The sequence below is a fragment of the Patagioenas fasciata genome, chromosome 7, assembly GCF_037038585.1.
Source record: "Patagioenas fasciata isolate bPatFas1 chromosome 7, bPatFas1.hap1, whole genome shotgun sequence".
Classification (NCBI taxonomy): domain Eukaryota; kingdom Metazoa; phylum Chordata; class Aves; order Columbiformes; family Columbidae; genus Patagioenas; species Patagioenas fasciata.
In genome coordinates this window covers 12,258,155-12,285,305 of record NC_092526.1, presented here as the reverse complement: position 1 = coordinate 12,285,305, position 27,151 = coordinate 12,258,155, and the positions used below count along the sequence as shown (strand labels likewise).

The following is a 27,151-nucleotide window of genomic DNA, read 5'->3' as shown; positions in this document are numbered from 1 at the left end:
TTTGGAGAAGTGAGTTTATAAGTGTTGTTTCTTGGGCATTTCACAGGTTTACTCCGAGCACACCTGTTGAGGAACGGGAAGAGCTTTCAGCTTTCTCCAGCCAACAGCAAAGCCTGTGATTTTCTTCAAGAGGCTTCTACTGCTCCACAGCCGAGTCCCATGCACTGCTCCATGACAGCCTTTTAGGCACCATGACAGCAAGACTCTCCACTTAGCGGCACTAATTTTGCCAGCATTAGAGGAAAAGGACTCATTTTAATGGATCTCAGCATGTTGGACATGCTTAGCCTTTCACTGAGGGTAGGGAGAGAGCCCATATAGACTGCAAAGACAAAGGCAGAGCATCCCCTGCAGACTCTGCTCATGTGGCTGTATCAGTGAGCAACTGCAAGGAGCCTGTTGGTGCAGAAGAACCCCCCGGCAGGAGCTACAACACTGAGAAGAGCTGTATTAGCCATATCCTCCACAGACAGCCTGATAATGACTGCACAGAGCACAAACTCCTCTTCCTCTCCTCACGTGACACTCTGGACACGCCATGCTGAGCTTACATGGAGAAGGCGGCAATCAAGCAGAACAAAACAATGTCCAGCCTGGTGGTATTGTCTGCCCAAGCAGTCCCAGGGGTAATCAGGCCTTTTATTCCTTTGCACATGATGGCCGATCAGAAACCATCATTTTCAGCTCTTGCTTTTATCCCAAGTCTTGCACTGATTGGTCATTTCTTTAAAGCGCTATTTCCTATAGTTACACAAAAATCAGTGCTGTTCTGGTCCCTAAGTAAATGAGACCCCACATGCAGTCTGAATGCCTCTTTTTCCTAATATTATAACTTGTGAACTCATGGACTAGTTTTAATCCAGACCTGAGAAAACGGGAGGTTTCCAGGACAAGTTCTTACAAACTTCACAAACATAAGCTCTAGAGAGGACATAGATCTAGCAGCTCCAGCAAAGGCTCAAATGTGAACACGTGCCTCAATAAACTAAACCACATAGGAAATAGCCTTATATATGAGACCTAACTACATTCATCAGGGTTCACAACCAACTACAAGACAAAAATCTGCAGGAAACCAGGCTTAACTTCGTCTAGTGTTCATTAGGAACTAAGAGAGAAAAGACTGAAAAGCTGAATAATACAAGATTAGCCCCCATTGTCATAAAATCTTTAAGTCCAAACAAAAAGATCCTCTAGTCACTTTTTCAGTTTTCAGGTTCCATAAGACAAACCAAACCCTTCCAGGCCTGATCTCACAAGGTCTGAAAACCAGTCTGGCAATATGACACTTGGTTCAATGTCTGCAGCTTAACTGTAATTAAAACATGAGACATAAGAGTCCAAACCAGAGTACACACAGCTCTGCCTAGGCTAAAGAAAGCAAAGCCAAGAAAACTAAATAAGCTAATTTAATTGCAGAGAAACTCCCTTCCCCTAACATAAGGTTTAAAAGGCATTTGTTTCTAAGGATCATTAAACTAATAATCATGAAAAACAACTATTTTTCCAAAAGCTATTTTACTTCCCATCATTAATTCAGCTTCTTTGAACTGCTGAAGTGATGTAGATAGGAATGGTGAACCCCACGTGTTCTACACATGCCACACCAAGATTGTGGAGCACTACAGCACCCTCCGTCCCCTCACTAAACCTGCCTCGGGAACAAATCCATCCCATGGCATTGGGATTGAGCCAGAACCACCATTGCAGACCTCACCAGTGATAACACCAGCATTTCTGGTACTGCATTAACTAGCATGCTTTAAGATGCTGGCATTTCAGGTTTCCCAAGCAGATCTATCATTTGGCTGCCATTTATGTTGTCACCGATGGAGGGGACACCTGCAGGGAATTCAAGCTCTGAAAATATCTCCAAGCAGACAGGGCCAGTGAGGCCTCCTCCTCATGGTGATTTACTTCACTGCAGCAATGCAAATTCCTGTCTGAAACCAAGTGCCTGACTGCAAACTTACCACAGCTCCGGGGCCAGCAGAGTCAAAAGGTCACAGTATTTATTTGTTGCTCTTCCAAGATCACTTTCCCATGAACTTGATGGATTCTCAAATGCCTTCTATTGCACAGAAGACTCTGATTAATTTAAGCCTTGGTTCAGTTTAGGACCAGCACTATTTTCATCAAAAAACTCATGCTTACATTCATTCCTCAGATTTTTAGCAATTTTAAAAGTGAACAATTAGTTTTAAATGAAAATACACCAAGGTTTTCCCTTTCTAATCAAGTATAATGACTACAGAAAATAAATTATTCTAGTTCTCAACGTAATACTTTACCCAGCAGAAGAAGAATTCCACTCTCAGGACCTTCAGCCACCCTTTTTTTCCCCTCTCTGTGTTAAGACATGGAAAAAGTCAGTTCTGCTCCCTGTCTTGCTACCCACCTTTTGTGCTGTTGCATGTAAAGCCTGAATTTCATGTGTATTTCTCAGCTAATAAAAGCGCTTCTCTCTGTCTCTGAAGTATGGTATTATTTAATTTTTATGTAATATAATAGAACATGGTGATTTTATATAGTCTCTCATAACTTTCTCTTCTTCATAAAGCCACAGTTCCTGGAGCCATGTTGTTACATAAAATTCTCATTACACACACGCACCAAAAAAAAAAGAAGCTTTTAGTGCTCAGGGTAGGAAAGAGAAGATTTGCAAAGGTGAATGCTATAGGTTCAAAAACCACATGAGCCCTCTCTAATCATGTTACAGAAGTTTAAGGCATCACCATTCCCAGATGTCTGCCTCAACCACTTGCCAGAGTGGCTTGAAGCGATGGGCAGAGTAGAACATGTGTCTGCACTTAAACACAACAGTTCACAGCCAGAGAGCTGGGTTCATGCCCATTACCCTCACTGGTTTGAGCTAGAAGATGGGTTTTGCACAGGAGCTGGAGGAGGACAGGTTTATCTGCCTATTCTGCTGTGAACCAGGGACCTGACACGCTGACAGGGTAGACAGCTGGAGCCACCTTTCTGGCCCCAGGTCCATCAGCCCTCATGTTGGACCCCAGCATTTCCAGCAAGCTGTTTTGGAAGCAGTAATGCTAATGCTGCCACAGGATCCAGGTCAGGTGTCCCTTCCCACCAGGCCACCCCTGTAATCCCAATTCTTTTATGTCCCCTGTAATCCCACCTTGGCCTTCCAACACCCTTCTTCCAAATCTCCTGACACCCCCACATCGCAAATTCTCTCCTATACCACTGGCTAGAACCTTCACTTTCTCCCCATACGCCCCCACTAGCAGTCAGACATTCGCTGCCCATCCGCCGTGCGACAGTCCAGCCAGCGCTCAGCCCCCACGGGCCTCGGGTGACTGCTTCTCCATGGAGGTGTCCATTTGCCTCTCTGTTCTCCACCCATCCACAGTATCTTAATTCACCAGTGCCAGTAATGCATTTTGTCCCTTTTCCTGCAAATATCTATGCATCAAGAACCTTTGACAACAATGATGCAGCGTGTCTCAAATTGCTCTGCAAAAGGAGCGAGGGGGCACAGATGTTTGTCACCCCTAACCTATCTGCACTTTAAACTCACCACCTTTGGGTTTTAGCCTCTCCAAATAAAACACTTAACATCTAGTCTTCAGATTGCCTTTACCCCAAACACTCATCAAAATTAATAAGGCATGAGGTCTTATATGCTAAAATGGGCATGTTCCCAGTGGGAAAAGATCCATTGCAGAAGTCTCAAGCCTGGCAGGAAACTCCGGCTTTCCAAGAGCCCAGAGTTATGTGGGACAAGCTAAATGATGCTACTCAGCAACTGTTTCCCAGAGAAATACAGCAAGGGCCATGACAAGGCCAACAAACACTAAAAATAACCCAGTTTAGCCCACGCTCTACATACTGTTTCATTTAATGTGCCATAATTAAGGCTTTTTGTACACACACAGCGATGTATGAAGTGCAATACTGTCACACAACCAGGAACAGCAATGCCTAAGAGACACAAAACAAGGGGATAGCAGTGCTGTTTAGTGTAGAAGACAGATGGGAGTCTTGGGGATAAGGGAAAATCGAGAGGAATACCTCAGAAGGAAAAGGTCTGCTCAAGGGGTGATGGGAAACTGGAGTAAACATTCATCTGTTTAGCTGGATCCCAGCAATTTGGTGAATGTAGCTGCCTTCAACATTTAAATTTCTCTCATGTCTACAAATTGTACTTGAGACTGCAAAGCATCTGTTTAAAGCCAGCTCTAATTTGAGACATTTTTTTCCTTTGATAAGATGACGGCTTCAAATTCCAAAGTGCTAAAAACCAGACAAAAATCAAGAGCTGAGATGCTGCAAGATTTGACATTTTTTATGTAGCAGCAAGCCAGTCTGACACTCTCTCATGGATCCCAGCATGCTGTTACTATGAGAAGCTCTAACGCCATTGATAATAGTTAAAGGATGGCAGTTATGTTTCAGGAGCCAAAAATAAATTAAAAAAAAAAAACAAACAAACACAAACTTGAAATGCCTTTAAACAAACATTATCAAAACCTCTCATTTTGGTCCTTGAATTCCCATTGGGTAGGCACCATACCCTTCATGTAACCCAGGGCTGGTGATTAATGAAACTTGGCAAAGGGTGGCAAAGCCATGCCAAAGGCAGCACAAAATCCCAAGTTTCTACAAATCCCAGAGGTGAAAATGCACAGAGAACAACAGCAATCCCTAATCATTTCCTGACTTCACTTAGCCACAAGTTTGAGGTAAGAGCGCTCAAATTGGCTGTGCTTTTCCCTCTGTATTCCTGACAATGGCTCCACATTCAAAGCAATCACAGCCATCTCCTGTGTACAATTACCAGCCTTTTACAGTCTCACCTTGTCTAACTTCTCAGTATGGACCACAGCTCTAGTCAGACACTACGTGCATTTGCAGTAACTTTTCATGTAGTTGCCTGGATTTCTGGCTCCTGTAGGAAACCTGCTGTCTGAAAAGTTAACAGGTATGAAAACATTGGATACAATTCTCACGTAAGCTAAAACTGAACTTTTTGGATCATTAGTGTTCATAGCACCTAATCATGCTACTGCTAGAATAACTAACCCTTTACGTTCTGCAGATACTGGCTTGAGCTGCGACAGCCAAACATCCAGGCTTTCTGGGTGTTCATGTTCTACATCACATCTCAGTTTTCGTGCTTTGTTTCATTTATGATTAAGAAGTAATAATCCACATGCCATGTGGTCAGAGAATCGATGCTCTGGATTTTTTCCTAACCAAAGTAGCGTCCCTTCCAGGGCCCAGACCCGCCTCAGTAGTAAGATTCAGAAGAAAATACATAGCAAGCAGCAGCATCCCAGCTTCTTGCCTACAAACAGCAGCTTGGCACCCCTGGCGCACAGACAGAGAGCGACACACTGCAGCAACAATCAGAAGTGTCCAAGGTGACCTTAAAGAAGCTAGCCCAGGTCCCAGGTCTCTCTCAGAACAAGAAGGAATGCTTGTTCAGCCTTGGCACATCAGGACTCCAGATGCCCCCACCATACCTTACACAGCAGACAGACAAGCCGGGGCCAGGCTGGGAGTGTAACACGCTGCCCGCAGCCGAGGGCAGAGCAAGCTCAGGTTTGCTGCTGCGCTGTGGGGCTGTTTGCAGAGAGACAAAGCCCAGGAAAGCACAGTCATGCCTTGTCACCTGGGACGCTGAGATGGGTTTGCACACGCAATGACAAATACATCCTAAAAATGATCCACGTGGATTTTCCACCCTGTACAAAGTCACTATGCTTTATATCTACAGTGGGTTGTGAGGGGAAACAGCTAGCTGACCACCTCACAGCAATTTACTTTTATACTGTTTGGCTGTTTGCAAACAAAGACTTTCAAGTAAACGCAAGTAAATGATTTTTCAGTCAGCCAAATGGGACTTTTCACAAAACATATCCTATGTGTCACATGTCACAATACGTACCATGTGTCATAATATACCCATGTTCCTCCCAAACCCACATCTCAGTCCTACTGCTCCTCCTGAGTCAAAGTTTGGCAGCTGTCCATGCCTCGTGGCAATTCCCATTGCATGTGGTAGAGGGCAGGTGGTGTGCATGTACCAGGGCAGCAGAAGACCTCTCAAAGACCTTCCAAGAACATACCTGGAGGCACCAGTGCAAAAATCCCAATGTCAGTTCTGCTTTTGATTTCTTCCTGTGACCCTGGTCAAGTGACTATGTGCCAGCTTTCCAATCTGTGCAAGATCCCAGTCCCCGGGCTCTTATGAATATTAACTTCTGTAAGGCTCTTCGGAGAAGAAAAATAAAGTATTATTCCCCTTGTGGTTGCACAGCTGGCCTTGTGGAAGAGTCTTGGGCTTCTCAACAGAAATGTAACCAATGGTGTCTGCAGCACTGCAAACATGTACTACAGGAGGGACCCAGAAAATATATCCAAGAAGAACTAAGGGCTTCTGGGAATATGTCTTAGCCAGCACCTAGAATGCTGCTGCTGAGAGCTTGTGCTCTGCTCTGCGTTACAGGATGATTTAGAAAGACTCCAAACTCTATTTTGCTGTGTAAAATAGTGAGACTGGGGAAAAACAACCAACCAACCAAACAACAACACCCACAAACAAGACCAAGAAGACAAAATGCAGAGAGGGGACTATAAATGAAAAGTAAAATGTTAAGTGTCTAGGGAGGATAGGGTAAGAGGGGAAATAATATTCCAGGTATGAAAACCAGAGAAAGCCAGAGGATAAGAAATGCTTATACATCAGTGAGTGAGCAGTAGTTCATCTGGGATGAAATCTGAAAGAATTAATTCAACAATGAAGTGGAGGGAAGGCAATGAAGAAAGGGCTGGTGCGGCATTTACAGACTTCTCAGGAAAGTCATGGCAGAAGTGCTAATGAAGTGCACATTTTTATCACCGCTGAGCTAGCCCCCCACCATGCCAAGGTGCAGGATCACAGAGCCTGAGCAGATGGATTTGCTGACCACCCCATCACAAGCCATGGGTGGAGAGCAGAAAATTCAGGGGGCTCATAGGGCAGATGGTGAAAAAGGTTCTCGGGCTGGTTGATGGGGAGAGAAAGAAGGATGTGTAAGCTACTCAGAGGAGGTGGTGAGACACCAAGCTTCTTCTCCCCATGGAGCTACACGCTGTCCTTGACACTAAGAAGTAACAGTGCAGATCCAAGTGTCACATCCAGTACAGTTTCTCAATCGTCTCATGTTCAGCACATGGGCACAGCTGGAAGCTGCCAGGCAGCACCCTGCAGACCCAGCTCCCAGACATCAGGAAAGACTGATCATTCAGACAGCAGGATAACAATGTGTGGCACTGACGGAACACCAGTGATTGCCGAAGCACTTTGTAAGTATGAACGCAACCTCTGCCTGTCACTAGGAGACAAATTAATATTTGTCCTCATTATACGTGAAGGAACCGAGACACAGAAAGGTTACGTGATTTGTTCTACGCAGCAAAAGTGAACAGCAGAGCAAGGAAGATGATGACTGACAGACAGCTGCTGATTTTCCTCCACAGTCCCTGTTTTATCTTCACTGTTGATTTTGCCAGACTTCAATGCACTCGTACTGGCAGCTACAGGGAGAAAGTACAACACACAAAGTGGGGACTGGGCATTCATATTGATAACAAGTCCATCCAGCATTGTGGTGATAAACTCTAGCTGCTGAAAGGCAAAAGCTTTTGACAAAATACTACACATTTCAGAGCAAATCTCTGGATTTTAGGAGCTAGGACAAGACATTCACAAAGGACGGCTTATTGCACGCACAGACCCCACACAGCAGCAGGTTTCAGGCAATGTCAGACCCAGCAGATACACAGCTTGGGTGGGAATCCCAGTCAAGGCTGCTTTTCCCAAAATTCCCACCAAAATCAGAAAAGAGACAGAAGTGCAAAGTGGACTTGTTACTAGCTGATACATATGAACAGGAAACTGGAGACAATTCAGCTCCTGGCTGACATAACCCGCTCAGGGGCAATTTTGAAATCAGCAAGAAAAAGAGAATAAAAATATTTCCTCCACAGATCTCAACTTCTCTCCCTTCCTGTAATACTTTCGTTGTGCTTGCCAGATTGGAAACTGCTTCTGGCCAAAATGTCCCCGCCAGGAACAGAACAGAAAATGAGCTGTCTGCTAATAGGTATCGCCTAATAACAAGGAAAGGAGTTATTTCACTTACAACCCATGCTGATATCTCTGAAGGACCTGGAGAGCAATGCATTCAGAAAGCACATTCACAAACCCTAAGTACTGGTTTGAACTTCTGACATCTTCACTGCTGGGCATTATTAGCCTCACTGCTGACTAACACTGGGTGCCTCATTCACCGTGGCCTTGCACCCTGTGAATTCACTAAGCCTGTGGTGCCCACCAGGAGCTTTTTAGCTGCACACTCATAGCTAGTTCAAACACAGCCCTCATGCTGAGCTGGTCACATTGCCGGCAGTACAGCAGGTACAGACATAAGTCACTGCTGTAGGGGAAGTGAGCTGATAAAGGTCATTAACGTCTCTCCCTGAAACCCCATTGCATGCCCAGTCCGGCCTCATCCCGCAGCAGAACGGTCGCTCCTTTGCAGAGCTTGTCTCTTCTCCCATTTCTGAATTAGGCTCAGTTCCCTCTCTAGCTCCCCAAGGGATGCTGAATGTATTTCATGGCCTTCAGCCACATGAAGAGTTTAGACTGCCCAAAACTTGTAGGGTCAGGAATCTTGGCCATCTCTACGTTCAGCTAATGAAAATGAAAGGAGCAGTGCTAGGTCTGGAGACAGCTGTGCTGCTCTGGAAGGGAAGTGCACAGAAGCGCAGCTGCTCCTCACCCACATGATAGTGGCAGCAGGCAGCGACCTGCAGCCCCCTCAGGCTGCCCACAAATCTCTGCCCATTTTGATCCACTCACACCTTATATCCATGTTGGAATGGTGTAACTAACTGCAGAAAGCAAGCAGCAAAAGAGGATTCCCCCCAAGAGATAATAAAGCTTTTCAATGAAAAAAAAACCTGCAAAAATGTCAGGGTGCATATAAGGGGACAGGGAAGCACGCACAGGTGGCTACTATTTTATAAGTCAGCATTTGCAAACTCAATGCTGCTGAGCTTATTTTGTTGCTGTCTCTCCTCTTCCCCTCCACACGCAGTGAATGTTGAACAGAAAACACGCACCGCACTCGCTGGGAGAGCCTGACAATCTATAAAACCAGTTTAATTCCCAAGGAACAGCAGTTTTGCAATCATTTGTGCAAGTCAGGTAGAAGCTTACAGTGCTGTCCAGGAGGAAGTCCCAGAATACCTGAGAAGCAAAAATGATTCAACCCTCGTGCCTAGAGCAAGCTCCAGAAAATTCACACAAATCTCCCCTGCTGAAAACCAGCCCCCATCGCTGGGCTCCCACATGCAGCTGCTCCAGCCTCCAGCCCTCCACGTGGTCACCCACAAAAGGAGTGGAAACCTCAGGGAAATACCAGTGGGCCAGCTCAGCATGTGGAGGTAGCCCCGTGAAAATCTGGGGGAAAGGAGATGAGCAGCTGCCAGAGGGGTTTTGCTGGCCATGGTCCCTGGGGCAGGGAGGAGGCTGTGGGAAGCATGAGCCTGAGGGCCAGCTAGAGAGAAGAGTACAGTTCCCTGATGGTTAATGTGTCTTCAAGCTGGGCAAAAATCACCTCCCTCCACGGAGTAAAGGTGAAATGTGGCTCCACACAGCCCCTCAGGGCAGTGAGAACGCTGCCTCAGCATAGACACTTCGACCTCTCCTCCGAGCATATGAAAACTATTGTGCCTTATGGGCTCTCCTATGCTGGAAACCTCCCGCAATCCCATGCTGGGACTTCAGAAGAGGTCAGGGAGGGAGAGTTTTACAGGCTGAATCATTCCCGGACAAATCGTTTCCTTATTATACATGGCAGCCTCCCACGGACAGACTGCCAGAGGGCTCTCTGAAATCGTATTAGGTGCCTTTCCCTCGCTTCTCTTTATCCCCCCGTCATCCTTCTCTCACTTGAAACGTTATAGCTTACAGTCCCACCGGAGAGGGTCTGGGGGGTCACGAGCACTCAAACAGTCCAAGGGGCCCAAGGAAGGGAACGGCACAAGGGCCCCATGTAAATCTCTCCAGGATCAGCAACTCTCGCCCCACTCTCCACATGGGGCGGCTGTGCTCCCACCTCACACTCCCAGCAGGACTTGCAGCCAGATGTCAGGATCTGGCAAGCCCAGCAGCAGAGCTGCTCTCCAGGCCCGTGAGGCTGTTGCTCTTGCACGCTGCCGACCGTGCCTGCAGGTTAGGTGTGCACACTCCTACCATGTCTACCTGTGCCCTGGGCTCACTGGATGCAAACCAGGAGCCACAGAAGTGTTTTTGCAGAGAGCATCAAAGAAGAGTTAGTTAATAAGCCCCAAGGAGGCGTTTAGCTCCGCACCATGCCAAGGCTCCGGTTACAGCCTCCGAGCTGGAGGTGGCTAGCACCCAGCTAGCTGGGAGCATGGAGGGATGGGGGTAATTCCACCCACCAAACCACACCAACTTGCACAGGGGATGACTTGTGCTGGGAGGCACAGGGCTCCGTGCCGGAGGGCTGTGTGCCCATGCCTCCCACGCTGCGGCTGCTGGCTGCAAGGGGAGGGCGGGTGATAAAGGAGCATGAGCTGCGGCTGCAAGTCCCTTCATGAGGCCTGGGGAGATGAACAAGACACTGAAGCTTCATGCGGGCGGTTTCTGGTGTCGGCAGAGCGCCTTGATGGAATTACAGCAGCATTATTGTGCGCAGCTGGGGGTAAATTATTCCTTATGTAACTTTTATTTAACATAGTAACTTCCCTTGTAAATCACACTGCTCGGGCCCCAGTTGCTGCAGGGATGTTGCCGATCGAGGCTGTGACAGAAGAAATGCCAAATCTGAATCAAACACACAAACCCTTTGGAGGTTCCTCAAAATGCGCTCAACGGCTTTTCAGCAGGGCTGGGTCCGCCAGCTCGCAGCATGTGCTTGGGCCGTGCTGGTTCGTTACCCTGACCCAGCAATTCCCCTGCAGAAGGAGGGCTGGGCTGTCACACAGCAGGACAAGGTTTCCATTTATTCCCGCAGAACTGAATAGCAGTTCTCATGGTGCCTCTCCACTCAAATGCCTCGGAGCCTCAAGAATCATTAGGGAAAACAGAAATCTTCTCTACACATTCACGGTTTCCTAAAAATCGTATCATCAAACCTGCTCACGAGCCATCTCTCTGTGCTGTCATTTTTCTCCTATCCTCTGGGCTCTGCTTTACCTTGCTGGGGAGCAGGCACCCTGCAGAGCTTTCTTCTGTTTCAGAAGTATTCAGCAACAAATTACTGACAGCCCCATGGTGTTGTAACAGGTAAAACAACATGTGAGAGTGTCCTAGAATCACTGGACCATTCAAAATTCAGCCACAGCAGGACATAGGGATTTGTGACAAACTGTTTCTGGTTCCAGGTTGGGGGTGGCTTGTCGTCTTAAGAACACACAGCCCCTTGGTGTGGTGAGGTTGGACTCAAATGGTGACTGTCTTAGAGAGTTACAAATCCCACCTCAGCCTCTAGGCTCCTCTGAACCTTACTAGAGGTGCTGTGAACCTCAGGTAAGCAAAGCAAGTCCCAGTTCTAGGAAATGAAACAAGAACTGCAAGTAGAATGTTATTGCTTTGAAACAACTCTGCTCTCTGGACCCACTGGAATTTGCACAGCACACATGTACTTTCTCCTATCAGCTGAGCACCTCGTTATCCCTCGTGGCTGACGTGGCACCACAACGTCACCGTGCAGAGTCCTCATCTCCAGCACACGTCAGCACAGAAACATTTTGCACAGCTGCGGGAGCTCTCCCAAGAGACGTGAGTGCCCCACTCCTGCAGGCATCCATGAGGCACAGCCCAGCTCCCAAACCTGGCAAGCACCAGCCTTCCACCCTCTGATTTCATTTGCCCCAGGCCTGAATCAGCTCAGAGTGGCCTGGGTTATTGTTCTGGTTTTCCTGCAGCCCATGGAGTCCCACTGTCCAGTTACTGCATTACACAAAAGGAGATGACAACTGCCCTGAACAGCACATAAACTAGACAAGAAAGGAAAAGGCTGGGGGAGGATTATCCTACAACTGCAGTACAGAAAGGACATGGAGATTAACTGACTTCCTCAGGGTGACACAAGCAGTCTGTGGCACAGACAAGAATTAAACCAAAACCCTCCAAGTCTCATGCTAGTGCCTTTCCTGCCCACCTGTGAAGGAGTGTCTTTACCTTTCAAGGGCAAAGCGGGGAAGATGGCAATGCTGCTTTGTTTCTTTCCTACAGCACAAGCAGAAAACAAGAGTTATGGCATAGCCAGGTGGGACTGAAGACAGAGCACTTGGAGCAGTAGTGCCAAGTGGGTAATATTTTTTGGCAATCAATGAAGATGTGCCACAGTCAGAGACCTCCTTTCTCCCCATTGCAAGCTGCTTCCACCTCCTGAACTGTTTGGACCACTTTCCCACTCCCTCCCTGCAGTGTGTCTGGTGGAGATACGGAGAGGTGGACACTTGGGCCAGCAGAGCTGATTTACCTCCACTTGTTTTGCTCCTCACCAGTGCCTGCATCATCACAGAACATCTGCTTTATGTTTTATAGCAGCTTTAATTGGGAGCAATACTGAGTGCTCAGTAACTGGCTCTTTCTTTGGGTACCAGAGTCAGGCTCCAATACTATTTTTTATTCCTAATTGGACAACTCTGCCAGGGCAAAACCAAAAGCACAACCAAAGCAAGTAACTGCTGAGACTCTGCATGTGCTTTGAGAGAGATTCCCCATGCAGTCCTCACTTCTCAGTTACCTCCTTGAGCAGTGGGACAGAAACAAGAAGATGCATTTGACCTTCCTAAATTGGAAGGCTACGATTTGTCTCTCCTCCAGCAAAATGGACCCAGCTTATTCGTAAAACCAGACTTGAAATATCAAATCAAGAAAATCAAGTCATAAAAGCAGAGCAGAGACTGTCCTACACTTCCCTGAGTAACCTGTGTTATGCCAGATATTTCAGATGATGACCACTCTCTCTGCTGACAGAATTAAGCTGATGTTTATCAAATGTAAGCCCCACATTAGAACCACAAGAACAAGCCTACTCTAACAGTCTGGAAATGAAACAAGGCTTCTCTGATTTCTGATTTCATTTCCATCCTGAAACATGATAAAAGTTACTGAAAGATCAGCGCAGGCTCAATATTGGGTGATCACAATGTCTATTTTCAGAATCCCCAAAGTTCTGATAGTAAAAATAAATAAGCCGATTTCTCTGTGAAGGGGTAAAGAACAATACTTGACTAAAGAAACAAAGAAACTGGCATCCTGCATCCTCCACCCAGTCTCAGACTCTTTCTACAGAAAACAGACTGTTTCCGAACAAAACCACTTTCCAAGCCTGCCACAACAGCCCTGCTTTGTGCTTTAAAAAATTCCTGTCTGAGTCCAAGTCTCCTTATGCACTTTGGTGGAAATCCTATACTGCTCATCATACAGACTGAACTTGAAACCAAGCAAGTTTTCAAACTTTGTTTGGAGATACTTCATACAATACGAGGGTTCCAGGTCACAGCCCCTCCAGATGTAAGATTGTTTGTCACCCTTTATATAAGCCCATTTACAGTAGAAACAATGAGCTCTGATTTAAAAACAGGGAAACAATCATGGCAGTGAAAACCTGAAATGCCATCAGAGTCGTCAATACAGTTTTTCATATGTCACTATGTTATTAAATCACAGCTTGGTGTACAGGAGATGGGTTGAGGACCCACTCTAATTCCAGTCCTAATGTTCCTTCTTTGGACTGAATTCAGACTTCATTTAAGGAGCTGCAATTTTGATGATTTACATCCACGTATGCCAAGTCTCTGTTTGGCTTTTTATGTGACTTGAGGCATATGTTAAATAGGATCATAATATTTACTTACCTCACCAAAGTGGTGGAAGACTTAATGCACCGAGTTGCATTTTAATGTGCTACAAAAAGATACTGTCTGAAGTAGTTTCAGGCATTATCTTGAACCCCCCCTGTTCAGTTTTTAAGGCTCTAAAAATCACATATTATTGTGATGTTCTCTCTATTTTGTTCTGCGCAAAAAGGTAATAAACAAAAGACAAAAGCATTGGAATCCAACTAGCCCCAGTTCCCAATACTGCAAATACTGCAGAAAGAGGTTGGAAGGAAGGTAGCTCTTTTTTTTTTTCCTGTTCTTCTGTGATTCAGGCCAGTTAATAAAGAAAAAGGAATTAAAACTTCATCAATCACAGCTTTGACCAGAAAAACAAGACAGAAACCCACTGAAAATTCCATTCCTTTCCTTTCCTTGCTCTATGAGCAGAATTTATTACAACATTCAGGTGTTTTTTGTAACAGTCTGTCAGCCTCCAGCTCCCCAAAATCAAAAAGATAAAACTGTGATTTCTTCATTGATGACATTTCTTCAATTAGCTTGTGTTTTCAAAGAGCTTTGAAGATGCAAATTATTATTATAAGTGTTAAAACATTATTACCAACTTTCCTGGAAGAGTACTTCAGCACAGGTGATCCACCAGGGAGGAACAAAACAACCTGGCTGGTGGTTCTGAAAAGCCATAACTCAAGAAGCGCCCATGATGTGCCCTGATCCTGCACGTAGGTGGATCTTCTACTGAGACTGTGTTACTGCAACCAGTAAACCTGATGCACATTCATGGTAATTCGGCTTAACTCTTCTACAGCCATTTTCATCCTCATCCTTACAACCAGAGCTCTGCATTACTAGATCTGTTTTCCGTGATAGGAGGTGGATGGGAAACATGCAGAAAGCACAGTCATCCAGGCAAAAGATTCAAGGTTGTAATTGGATGACCCAAGTCCTCCAAGACTCAGCTCAACTCTGCGAGTGTGTGGCTGTGCTGCCTTGCCTGGGTCACACCAAGGAGTTCAGACACGGAGAATCATTGAACATTTGAGTTCCCTCACTCAATGGGAACAAGACCAACAGGAAAAACAGGCAACTGCCTTCTGCTCAACAAGGAGGCGAGATCAGGAGGACCATAACCCATCAGCAACTTTGACTTGAATGGGTAAACATGTCTCAGGCTGCCTAAGCCAATCCCTCCCTGAGTGTTCATGAATCCTTTCACTCAGCCCCAACCCATCACCTGCCCCAAGGCTCTTTGCTTATTCTTTAATATTACCAGTAAAACATTGACATGGGAGCACACAGAACAGAAGCCAACCAAACAGGAAGCATTCACTCCTCTCCATGCCTTCCCAACTACAAACAACTTTTCCCTAGTGCCTAATCAACATCCCAAACACTTCTCCCTTTCTTCAGGAGACACCTTAGTAAACAGGTGTGTCTAACAGACTGCTCTCAAGTTTAGCAAATCTCCTGGGAAGCAGCTCACGGCTAAGTTGTCCTGTCTAATAGTTGGTGCCTTTTTCCATCCTTAGATGAAGATAGGATACACGGGAGACTCGACAGGCAGTGTGGTCTTGTGGCTCCCACAGATGGCTGTGTGGATCAGAAACACTGTTTTCATTTTCAGACTTGGTTTGTTGACCTGGGATGTATTAGCACAAGTCTGTCAGCCTCGAGCTCCCAAAGTGTATTCACCATTTAAGCAGTAAGCTGTTGGGAGAGATGCCACTGCTGTCTAAATGGGGTAGAAGAAGCTGTGACCGCATTAGGTGATTTAGGAGCACGGTGTTAAAGCGCAGGGAGACCAGAAGAGTTGCTAATGCACTTCGACCTTTCTCCCACCCTGGAAAATTTGCAACTGCCTGAAGCCACCTCCCAGGACATGTTTGTAGCCTGCCTGTTACAACAGGTCCCTGATCTCTGACGGATCTTCCTGGATATTGCTGAAAGAAGCATAAATGCTAGAAAGGCCAAAAGCCACCTGCTAAGCCCCAATCATTTTCATCTGAGACTCAGAGTATTTGAATCCAAGGCTATTGAAATGAATGGTTGGTATCAGCCATCCACTGCACGACCTGCATTGCTCTCCCACACTACTTTGACCTCAAATGAGACCATTTGCATTTTTACTTCTTCCGCAGTGGCATGAATTAATGATCGATCATGGACCTTCACCATGAATCTCCAGGCTTCTGTCAGCCAGTGTCACAAACTTAACATTATCTAATTGTAAGTTTTCCCATTTAATTGCAATATACACCTGCTCAATGTCCCTCTGTGTGTGGAAAAGCATCATACTTCATTTAAAAAGCCCTCATTTAAATTCTACAGCTAGCTGCACAGATTTAACCATTAAACTGATTTATGTTGCATAAAAGATCAAACCAGATCGCACCTTGTGGCCAAATAACCATAAAAGGTTTCTGTAAAGACCATTAATTCACCTCCCTGGGCAGTTAGTTTAGCAGTAAATATGACTTAGATGACTTTATCCAGTTAACCTTAATCAATTTGTTATTATGATTAGTCACCCTAAATAATACAGATGTGAGAGGGGAAGGTGCTACAGTTCAGACCCTGCTAATGAACAGCCCAGTGGTGCGCTGACCCTGGATTCCATCCTCTGCACCACAGGGAACGTGGCCGGCCTGTGCTGGGGAGAGCATCCCAGCCCACAGGTAAGCAACTCCCACCACTGCAACATGAGAAAGGGAGGAAGATGAGGGAAGAGCAGGACAGAAGGCAAGGACAGCCCATTTGCCCCATGCAAGGAAGAAAGCTGGCCCAGCCGTCCATGTACCAGCTTGAGATCTGGCAAGGTTTTATTTGGCAGACCCTGCTCTGTCATAGACTTCCAGAATGACCTTGGCCAAGGTATTTCATCTTACTGTATCTCAGCTCCCCAGCTGTTAAGCTGGGATGACACTGCTTCCGTCTCTCACAGGAGTGGTCTTAAAGTTTGTGAGGCATTCAAATATCACAGCCCTGGGAGCCATAAAAACTCCTTAAGCAGGCAGATCCATCACGCTCAATCCTCTGTTCTCCTTTCACCCCACACAGCTCCATTGACTTCAACCCATTTACCGTGTCACGGAGGACACGGAATCAGAGTTGGGCCCTTGATCTGGCAAAGGGATTGCCTCTTCCTCGGTGTTGCTGCAATAACCAGCAGAATGGGACCCAGCGGGGGCTATAGCAACATAAGTGATGATCAGTACTAAAGGAAATAGGCCCGTATCTTGGCCACCAAAGTCATTCACACCTGAGCAAAGCACATTATGCTGACAGCCCAGTGCTCCCAATGCAAACTGCTGATATCATCTTACAGCTTTATACACCAGTTTGGAAACAGAGGGAAGAGAAGATGAGAAGGGGCTTAAATCTTAACATGCATACTGGTACAGGTTGGCAGTAAATTCATGCAGTAAGTGGAACGATATTGGTATAAAGAAAAAAGCAGGATTCAGGGTGTTTGGGGTTAGAAGCCCCAGTCTCCCGAGGGGCAGAGCCCTGCTCCTGTCACCCAGCTGCACTTGGTATGCAGGCAGCACATTGGTAAATCAGGACTCCCTGCATGAAAGGGCACATTCTGTCTGTGCGCATTTCTCTGTCTGTGTATTCAGCCTCGCCACAGCAAGGAAAGCACTTTATCCTTCATTTCTATGCTTGGCCACATGCTTCTCCGGGCTTCCCACGTTGTGTATGCGACTGCAAGAATGTGGAATACTTCTGTTTCCAAAATGCATACATCTCCATCTCCCAGGAGAAGGACTCCAAACTCACTCCTACATTCAGCATGAAGTGCTGAACATTTTCTCCTAAACCCAGCTCCTACTTCATGAGGTGTTTGATCTGAGCAGAAAACAAGGGCATGATCAAAACCAGTCAGTTAGGACCTTTTCGCTGACCCCAGCGGGCTCCAGCTGGGGTTCTCTGTGTTTAATTACTTAGTTACTCTTATAAGAAGCTTGAGTATACCTTGCAACCTGCAAAGCTGCTAATGTGGAACACAGCACATGAGGAGAGACAATGTAATTCACTTGGGAAACTTAACATGCTAATAGAGATCCCTTGTTTCAATGTCAGTGATCTTTTCCATGAACTTGGTTGCATGATCACCATTTGTCCTTGGATGTAAGTTTAGCTTTCTATCAGTAAAGAAAGGGGATTATAAACTTGCACAGAATACAGGAAGCCTCTGTTGCTATGATAATAGCTTGCACTCTTCTGGATCTGGCTGCAGGACTGTGGCCAAAGCAATATTACAGAAACCAAATAGTCTATCACCATTCTTAGCAACATTCCCAAATCCACAGAAATGAAAGCATCAATAAAGTCTGAGAAGAAAATAGGATTGATTTTAAGAAAAGAGGGGTCTGACTTTGTGCAGCATTTAAGAAGCATGTGTTTAAATTTAAGCATTTGCCTAAGGGTCACCAACTTCAAGGCCTAAGTTATGTCTTGATTTGGGATCTAAAAGCTTCAACATTGAGAAGCAAAGGCACAGAAGACTTCATTTTTATGATTAAAGGCATATCACATCAATCTCATATCAACAAGGAGACTTTATTTATAGAATGTGATATTAAATTTGAATTCCTTTCAAATATTGAGAGTATTTTGTTACATTACACATCCAGGTGCTACATGTGATTTTGACAGACAGGCTCATCCGAGAGGTGCCAATTAACAATCACACTCAGAAGCAGAGCATGACAAAAGTCACAACATCATCAGAGAAGGAATGTGTTTTCTCTCACAGGAGGAAATAGCAATGAGGAAAAAAGTTTGTTCACCTCCTCCAACAATACGTGAGTAGTTCCCCTCAATTATCCCATTACTCTTTTACTAACTACAAAGAAATATCACAAAGAGTTTTAATAACAGCACGAAGAAATTATTTCTATTTTATGCAATACTTTTCCATTGTTACTAATGAGTCAGAAAGAGTTAAAACTTGATGAAAAGGCTGTTGATTTTTTATCATCATGTTTGCTTTTAAAGCAAACTCTTTCAAAGCACTCATTGGAGTGCTTAAGCAAGCCAGTGAGTTCCACATTTGTTCCTAATCTGCTCTGAAGGAAGGGGGCCAGCAGCAGGGTGAAACAGGCAGCGTCTGGCACTTCTGCTTATTTTCTGATAGTGTTTAAGGCAAGAGTCCAGACCTGGAGGGTGATTTAAAATATTGATCTTGAATTTCTATAGTACTTTTCTTCTTGGGAGAAAATAATGGTGTCTTACACACTATGGCCACAATGCTCCACTGAGTTTCTTCAGGCTTCATGTATGAAAAAGGGGATGAATTTTAGGAGGATTGGGGCTAGAGGTCACTGTGGCCACTGCTTAATGCACACAGCTGCTGTTTAAGGGTACAGAGCAGAAAATCCTACATGACTTCTTGTTCTATTAAATCTGTTGAGAAATGACCATGCAAAATGGAACTGGCACTCTTCACTTCTGAAAAGTGCCAAGTGATAATTAATGATTTCAAATGTCAGAAACTTCATTTAATAACTTTCCTGAAGGACTAGTGACACCATGCCTGACCGAATCAGGAGGAACAACTCTCTTGTCCAAGTCATCATCTGTCAAACCTAAGGGTCTTTCTTTAGGACCATCCTGCTCAAACATTATTTCCCATAGAAGATCTGTCAAGAGCATAATGTGCCCAAAGCTGTGACTGCATGCTGCTGATAGGTGAGACTTTCTGTCCCACCGGTATCCCAAAATGGCCCAACTCACCCCTCCAGTCATATCTTTGTAGACGTTACCTGTTGCTGACTCACATCCTGCCAAAGAAGTAACAATCTCCTGCAAGAACCAGCTCTGACTGCCACATCGCTTCCAACAAGTGCTTACAACCAGAGAACTACCAAACCTTGTATAGAGCATAAGGTACTGAGCCATGTTTATGCTACTGAACTCACTGAGTAAGAAGCTTAGCAATTCAGCCTGTTTTTACATATTTAGGCTACATCATAATGTAATGAAAAGATTTTTAGCAATAAAGCAATAAAGGTGTTCTCAGGTTACTTGGCACAAGCCCCTGGATGGTTAGTTTTTCTTTTTTTCTCAGTGAATTGCCTTTGAAACTTTCCTATTTCTGAGAGAGGGAAAAAGATGTTGTTTTGCTGGGCAACAACTTTAATTTGTATGCAACTTTCTTCCTTGTTTTGTCAACTTCAGACAAGGGTAACAGGTTAATTGATGTTTTTAGTGGTATTACAGATGCCAATTATAAGGCGTGTGCTAAACTCCTATGTTCTAGTTAAGTGAAATAAAACAGACCACATATACCATCCACGCTTTGCTATCCAAAGTAATGAGAAATCGGAATATCCCAGGTAACAGAAAAAAAAAAAGACAATGCAAATAGTAAAGAGACACCTCACTACAGTGAGTCTGCACAGATCCAGCATGGCCAGCTCTGAGACAAAGCTGGAAAGCCCTGCCTGATCTGAGCAGCTCCCCAGCTCTCACCAGGCTTAGAGTTTATGTGCTCAGGCTCCACACTGCACCTGAGCAAAACCTGCTGGAGCCTGGGGCTGCTCTCCCCAGCCATGTTTATGAGATCCAACTGTGCCAGAGCCATCGCTGACCCCACAATCAGTGTGATGTTCACAGCACAGGTCCTCCCCGTCTCCCGTGGGAAACCCAAGTGTCTTCTGGGCTACACTACCTGTAACATGCTTATGGCCTGAAAAAATCCACAGAGCTACATGCTAGTTTAAGAAGCTTACTAATGGACTGGACAGACAAGAAAATGTGAAGGATTTAACATTTTTCTTATTTAAATCTGGAAACACTTGGTAGATGCAATTAACCTTGTGTGGTCACCTCTTCCCACGGCTTCATGGGGCTGCATAACATTCTCATCCAAATTGCTCATTTGGTGCAAAGTTCCTCTTCAGAGAGTTTTCTTCCAATTTTTCCCCCCTCTTCAAGTGGTCTTAAAGAAAGGACTTGGGCAGCTGGACTTCAAATGACCCTTGAATGCTGTGCTTACTTTCCCAGCAGGATGTATGAACTGCCTCATCAAATAAGTCTCAAGCAGACAGGTTTGTTGATTGGGAAAGCAAAGTTTCAAACTGAGGGTAAAGGGTATGTCACAAATATTAGTGTAAGTACAGTGAAGGCCCTATATCCTTGCAGAGAACAGTGTTTGCTCTAGGCTAAAGTCTGCGTTAATATTTTGAATTTATATCACATCTTCTCAGCCGATCTTACAGGAAAAAGGCCGATGGGATTTTATAGCTCAGCAGCTAATAGGATTCTACATGATTTGATAAAGAAAGAAACTGCCATTATAGGTTTAACTATTCTGTAACAAGGAATATAGAGCTCTGTTAAATTTCAATATTTTCTAAAATATTTGCACTGAAAATAGTGCTGCAAATCAACATTATGTTTTAATAGTTTAAAATAAATACCTGGATGTGTAGCTGCTAATGAACTCCATACTGAGAAAAATAAGGTATCACATAATTTTATAGCCTACATCTCTGACGTCTGCAGTATCTTCAGCTCCAAGTGCTCCTTTTGCTTTGAAAATCTGGATTCAGAGAAAGAAGAAAACTGGGACTCTGCAAAAGCTTAATCCAGAACCAAGGTAGATCAAAATGAATTTAGGCACTGCTACTTACAGAAAAGTCCACGGAAGCGTACAGCACACTAATTGACCCTGGATTGGTAGTGCCAGTCATCCCCTCTGCAGCATCCAGACTCTCCCCAGACATGTGTAAGCCTCCTTTTGTCAGTACCACGGGTGCTTGCAGACAGGGATATGGCAGCCCAAGCTTTCTCCCCCACACTGAGAGCTCCCATGGACACCCAGTTCTGCAGGTGCCCAGGAACGAGTGCTAACGCCACAGAGCACCAAGAGCTTCATGGTTTTACCAAACTAGTTTTGAGGAGAACTCATCTGAACTACCAGAGAAGTAAAGAATCAGTAACAATTAGCACACAGGCCAAATTAGAAAGGAAACAAAATCCTGAACAAAGCATGTGAAGGACCACAAAGTGCCAGGCAGACTAGATGCCAAAGAATGGATTAAGAGCAGTTGATTATGACAGGTCTCTACAAATGCAACTCTTAGGAAGCTAAGTCCCTCCTGATGAACTGACTGGGATGAAAAGAGCTGCTCTGCAAATTGGACCTTACCAGAGAAGAGCCAGGTAAGTGTATGACAAAGACCATACCTAATCCTAGGGAGAAGATCTGACAAGTCAGACTCAGGAGCCTGAAGCTATTTATGACGGCAGGAAGAAAATAAACTCTCAACTATAACTTTGGAAGAAACAGGCTTGCTGAGCCAAGCATCATCTCCTAGATAACAATCTAATGAGAAATCTCTCCTCTGTTCCCTTCCTCCCTCCCCTCCTCTGTGCGTGCATCCCTTTGATGTACAGCTGCAAGGGCTGGCCAGGTGCAATCTGCTTTATTGAGTAATATGCATATAGCTTTGTAAAATATTATCAAGACTTCAGATGAACCTGGGTTCAACATTTTATGTCTACGAGTTTCAGCTCCTGATAGGGAAGTTCAGCAGCTGCTGGCTGAGCACATCTCACTTGAAGGGCACTGAACCTCTCCTCTTCAGCTTGTAGGCACCTGAGTGAAGGAACTGAGGTGCAGGACAACCCTGAGTCTTTCTACAAGGAAAGGCTGGGCAGGGAACTGGCTCTCAGGGAGGGGAAGGCGATTGAATGGGAGTTTGCAGGGGATTCACTTGCAGTCTCTCTGAACCAAACAGGCACAGTTGTGCCTGGGAGCTGAGGACTGCAGGGAGGGTAGGGGCTAGAGATTTTTTATGTGCTGGCTGCTATGTTCTGGGCCACCGCAGGCAGATGTATTTCTCCATCATTCAGTTTCCAAGTGAGGCGAGATTGCTCATCCTGACTTTGACTTCTTCTTCGCACAAGTCCAGCCATGTGCTGTGGAGCTGGTTTGGATGATTCCCTTCTCTTCACCACACAAGGACAAGTCTGTTTAAACCTGTCTCCATCCCCAAGAGTAGGTGTCTGGAGTGTGCTGCTGGGCAGACCCCCAAGACAGCTCTCAACATGCCAGGCTGAGCCTCGAGAGCAACATAACCACATCTTTTTTGACACTTGCAAGTAATGTAAGCACTCTGCCAACCTAATGCAACCTGCTTCCAAGAAAGACTAATTAACCCAAAAAGGCATCATCCTAGTGTCATCACCTGGCTCTGGATTGCTAAACAAGCACCTCAGGGGCTCACGTGGGCATTTCTGAGAAATGCTGCTCTGCACCACGTAAGTGTGGTGTAACGTGCTACCTGCTCCTGCCCACAGCTCCAAACTCATAACAGAAGCGCAGGCAGAGGTGTACGTGCTAGCCCACCCACCTCAATACACACGCCCAGCAGCAAGACAGGCAGCATCCAGAGACACTGAGTACAACTCAAAGGTGGCAAAAAGGCAACAGTAAGACAGTTAGTTATAGTAAGGAGTCATAACACACCCAGTCACTCAGTGCTCATGACTGTCTTGCTCACCAGAGCTATTCTCCTCTGTCCACACATGCATCTCCCTGAACCTTGACACGTACTCAGAGACAGCAGCAGAGAAGCGTCTGACCCCAAAGCCAAGTGCTAGCCCCACACAGCATGTACAAAGGATCGAGAAACACCCACTCCCCTCTTCCTTTGCCAGGGAATCAGTGGATGCTGGATTCCATCTACAGGTTTTTTCCTCTCAGCACACACAAAACAAGCAATTTCCAATGTACATGCTCATTACGCTCCAGTGGAGCATACAATAAGGGAAAGGTAAGCGGCAGCCAGAGGACTGTCTGCACACAGCAGCCAATGATGGGGAAGCTGTTCTCAGCTTATAAAATCGACTCAGACACTTCCAGAAATTCACATCAGATATTCATCCTCTCTGAATGGATAATAAATACATCTGACCCAATAATCCAAGTGTTATCTGCGTTCCAACTACCAAATCATACAATACGGCTACACACCTGATGTAATTTTAATAACATAAGACCACAAAGAGCAATGGAGCACAATGGCGAAAGCAGACAAGGGAACATTGATTTTCAGATTGCATTCCACTATAAACATCAAACTGCTGGCGGTTTATCTGAAATGTAAGCAGACCTAAGCGGAGCAAAGGAGGCTGAAGTTCATGCGTTTAGGCTGAACAATGCTTAATGTGCCAACCCCAGTGAATCCTGCAGGCAAGCTGCCTCTGCCAGCCATAACCAGATATTCTTCATTCAGGATCAATACAACTTCAACTACAGTTGTACTAATTGTAATAGCTGGATTTTGACAATGTTCATGCACGTGTTATGCACCACAGGTTCCTGCCTACAGGGAGAGAATTTAAACTTCTTTAGCACAGATAATTATACCATATTTTAAGGGCTTGACCAAACTCTTCATGCTCATGTAACATACATTTTAACATGACGAATGCCTTCAGCTCTCACAGACTGCTAGTCCCTGGAAGATTTTCAAGAAAAGCCTCTAGGTAACAGGTCCAGAGGAGAAGGAGGTTCACTACTAGCTTTTACTGTCGTTTACTCAGTTCGCAATCAGGTATGACTTCCCTGACACCAGCTGAATGATTCCTCTTTGCAACAAGGAAATCACAAGCACAATTTTGTACACTGTACTTTGACTTTATTGAATCAGATAGGGGATCTGAGTTTCCTTTCAGAATCTATTTTCCACCTAACATATTTGGGAGCAAACATACTGTGTTTTGCTGGCTAAACCATAAGCCATTAATCCCTCTCCTCACTCAGAACGCATAAGCTTTCAAACCACACACCAAATGGCACTGAGTTTAGACAAAAATGAGTTAAAATTTGAACCTACTTCTCAACAGGTAGCTTGGACAGACCTGTATTCCTAAATCTAACACTGGCATGAGCTAGGAAATTTGAATTTATGTTCTGAAGAAGATGGACTCAAATGATATAACTTTAAAAGGGATAAGTTAGGAATATTAAAGAAGATGTCAGCCCTGGATGCAGGGAGAGCTTTGCAGGGATGAATCCTCTATATACTGATGCACTGAATGCTCCATGGGTTCCACCATAAGCATCTGCAGCTGTCTGCTGTCAAAGGCAGACATCAGGAGAAATGCGGCTTCAGTGTGATTGATAGGTCTAGTGAATGATACAGAGAACTTCTAAACTCTGATGGCTCTGACGGCTGTCAGTTTTTACCCCGTGTCACTGCAGCCGACAGCCAACTTTCCTTCTTTACTGAACATATCCACAAGGGCCTTCCTTCTGGGCCAGCAAAATCTGCAGCCAGATCTCAGCTGAAAGTCATTACTTACTTGCAGAACAGTTTTACTGTAATGCTCAGATTTCCCAAGAAATGCAGTGGCCACAGAAAAGAGACGACAGGATTGGGCAGGTACAGCCTCCAAGGAGATGACCGTGTTTAGGCACTTTTGTGCTTCCATGGGAGTCTGGGGAGGACTCTCTGCTGATTCCAGCAGCAACAGGATCATGAAGGCAGACAATTCAGTTACCTAGCTGATAAAAACATGATATTGCCATTGCTATCACATTGGTCCCAAGCACAACATTTCCTGGTTCTTTCAGAAGCTTTTCAAGCACTATTTGGGGCTTGGTGATCATTTCTTCACCATCACTGCCTCTTTGAAGTGCTAAAGAAACATTTACCAGTATGCAAATACTTACAATTGTGAGTTTACACAAGAAGAGGAGATGCTTCTAGACTAATGTCTGTTTTTCTTTGGCAAAAATACAGTACAGAGCTGGTCATATTTTGAAAGACATTTAAAGTCTAATATTTTTCAAAGAACAAGAGCCTCTACAAAATAAATAAAGCAACAGAGCTTGATTCTCCACTGGACACCTCCAATTTCACACCGGTGCACCAGTATCAATCAAATGGCCAAAAATGAGTCACAGTCTGGAAAACACATTTTTCTGTGGGAGATTTAGAGAATTCAATCTTGTTAGCTTATGAAAGAGCAGGTGAAGAGGAGATTTGATCACAGTCTGTAAGTACCTACACAATATCTGATCCTAGGTGGTTCTTTAATCTGGCAGACAAAGGTATAACAAGATCAAAACACTAGAAGCTGAAATTAGACAAACAAACTGGAAAAAGCAGACTTTTTACTCTTCACCTAGCCCTTCAACCTGGAATGTCATAGATTGTCCGTTTCTTGCATGTTCCAAGTTTGAATTTCTTCCTACTATAGATAAGTTCCCGCACAGTCACACATTATTGGATTTAATGCTGGAATTAGCAGGTGAAATTCTGTGTTCTGTTTTTTAACAGAAAATCAGGCTAGACACTTATAGGCTGTTCTGGCTTTAAAAATAAAAATAAATATGAAATAGAGTTATACAAACAGTAAGAAATAGTTATACAAACATGCAATAGAATAACGCCACTAATCAAATAATTTTTCGACATTTAGAATATATTTTTACTACAAAAGATGTGTTATGAGACAGTAGGTAAGACCTTCTTTCTTTTTGTCTGTAAGGAGGTTGGCTCCCTCATTCCTTACACTCGATTTATTTTGGGGTAAAGTGAGAAGGTTTGGGATTTGTTTGGGTGGATTTCTTGTTATTATTAATTTCTTCCTTATACAATTAATATAAAGGCAAAACTCCCACGGATGGAAAAAGCACATTCATAACTGTGAAGATCTTCAGTCTTTAGCCTGGAATGCAGCTGAGCTTTCCTTTCTCAGCCATTACAGTTTCTTAGCTTCCACAAATGGATATGGATATTTACTCTTTTTTTTTTTTTTTTAAATTCTTCCATTTGCAGCGCGCTAGGGGATTTCACTCAAAGTAACACATGCTCCACAGATTAGCAGGTTCTTAAAAATATGCTTGTCTTCTCTTTATGGGCCTGGTCTATTAAAAAGAAGTTAACGGAAAGACACCCATTAGCTTCTGTGGGTATTGGATTGGGGCCTAAATTATTGCTAGTGCTGAACACGCACAGTCAGAAAGTATTTCAGAACACATGTGCTCCCCACTGCTTTCCAAGTCTCAAGCAGATTTCCCTGAGATCCTTTCCCAGCTCCAGTGACTAGCTCTGGAGAAGACATCTGCTCTCCCATGGAGTATCTCCCTGTAATGCTGGGCAGGAATCAGGCATTCCCTGTGTGCTCACAGTGGGTTTATATCACTTATCTCAGGCTTTATGCCACACACACACACACACACACACACACACAGAGCTCTTCTATACACCAGGTTCTCTCCTTTGCATCC

At 44.7% G+C, this 27,151-nt stretch overlaps 1 protein-coding gene across 7 annotated transcripts in view; it reads right to left on the bottom strand.

Annotated features, from left to right (window-relative positions):
* SEMA5B (semaphorin 5B) overlaps nucleotides 1-27,151 on the bottom strand; it is a 268,808-nt gene that overhangs the window by 205,814 nt on the left and 35,843 nt on the right. The window lies entirely within an intron of this gene.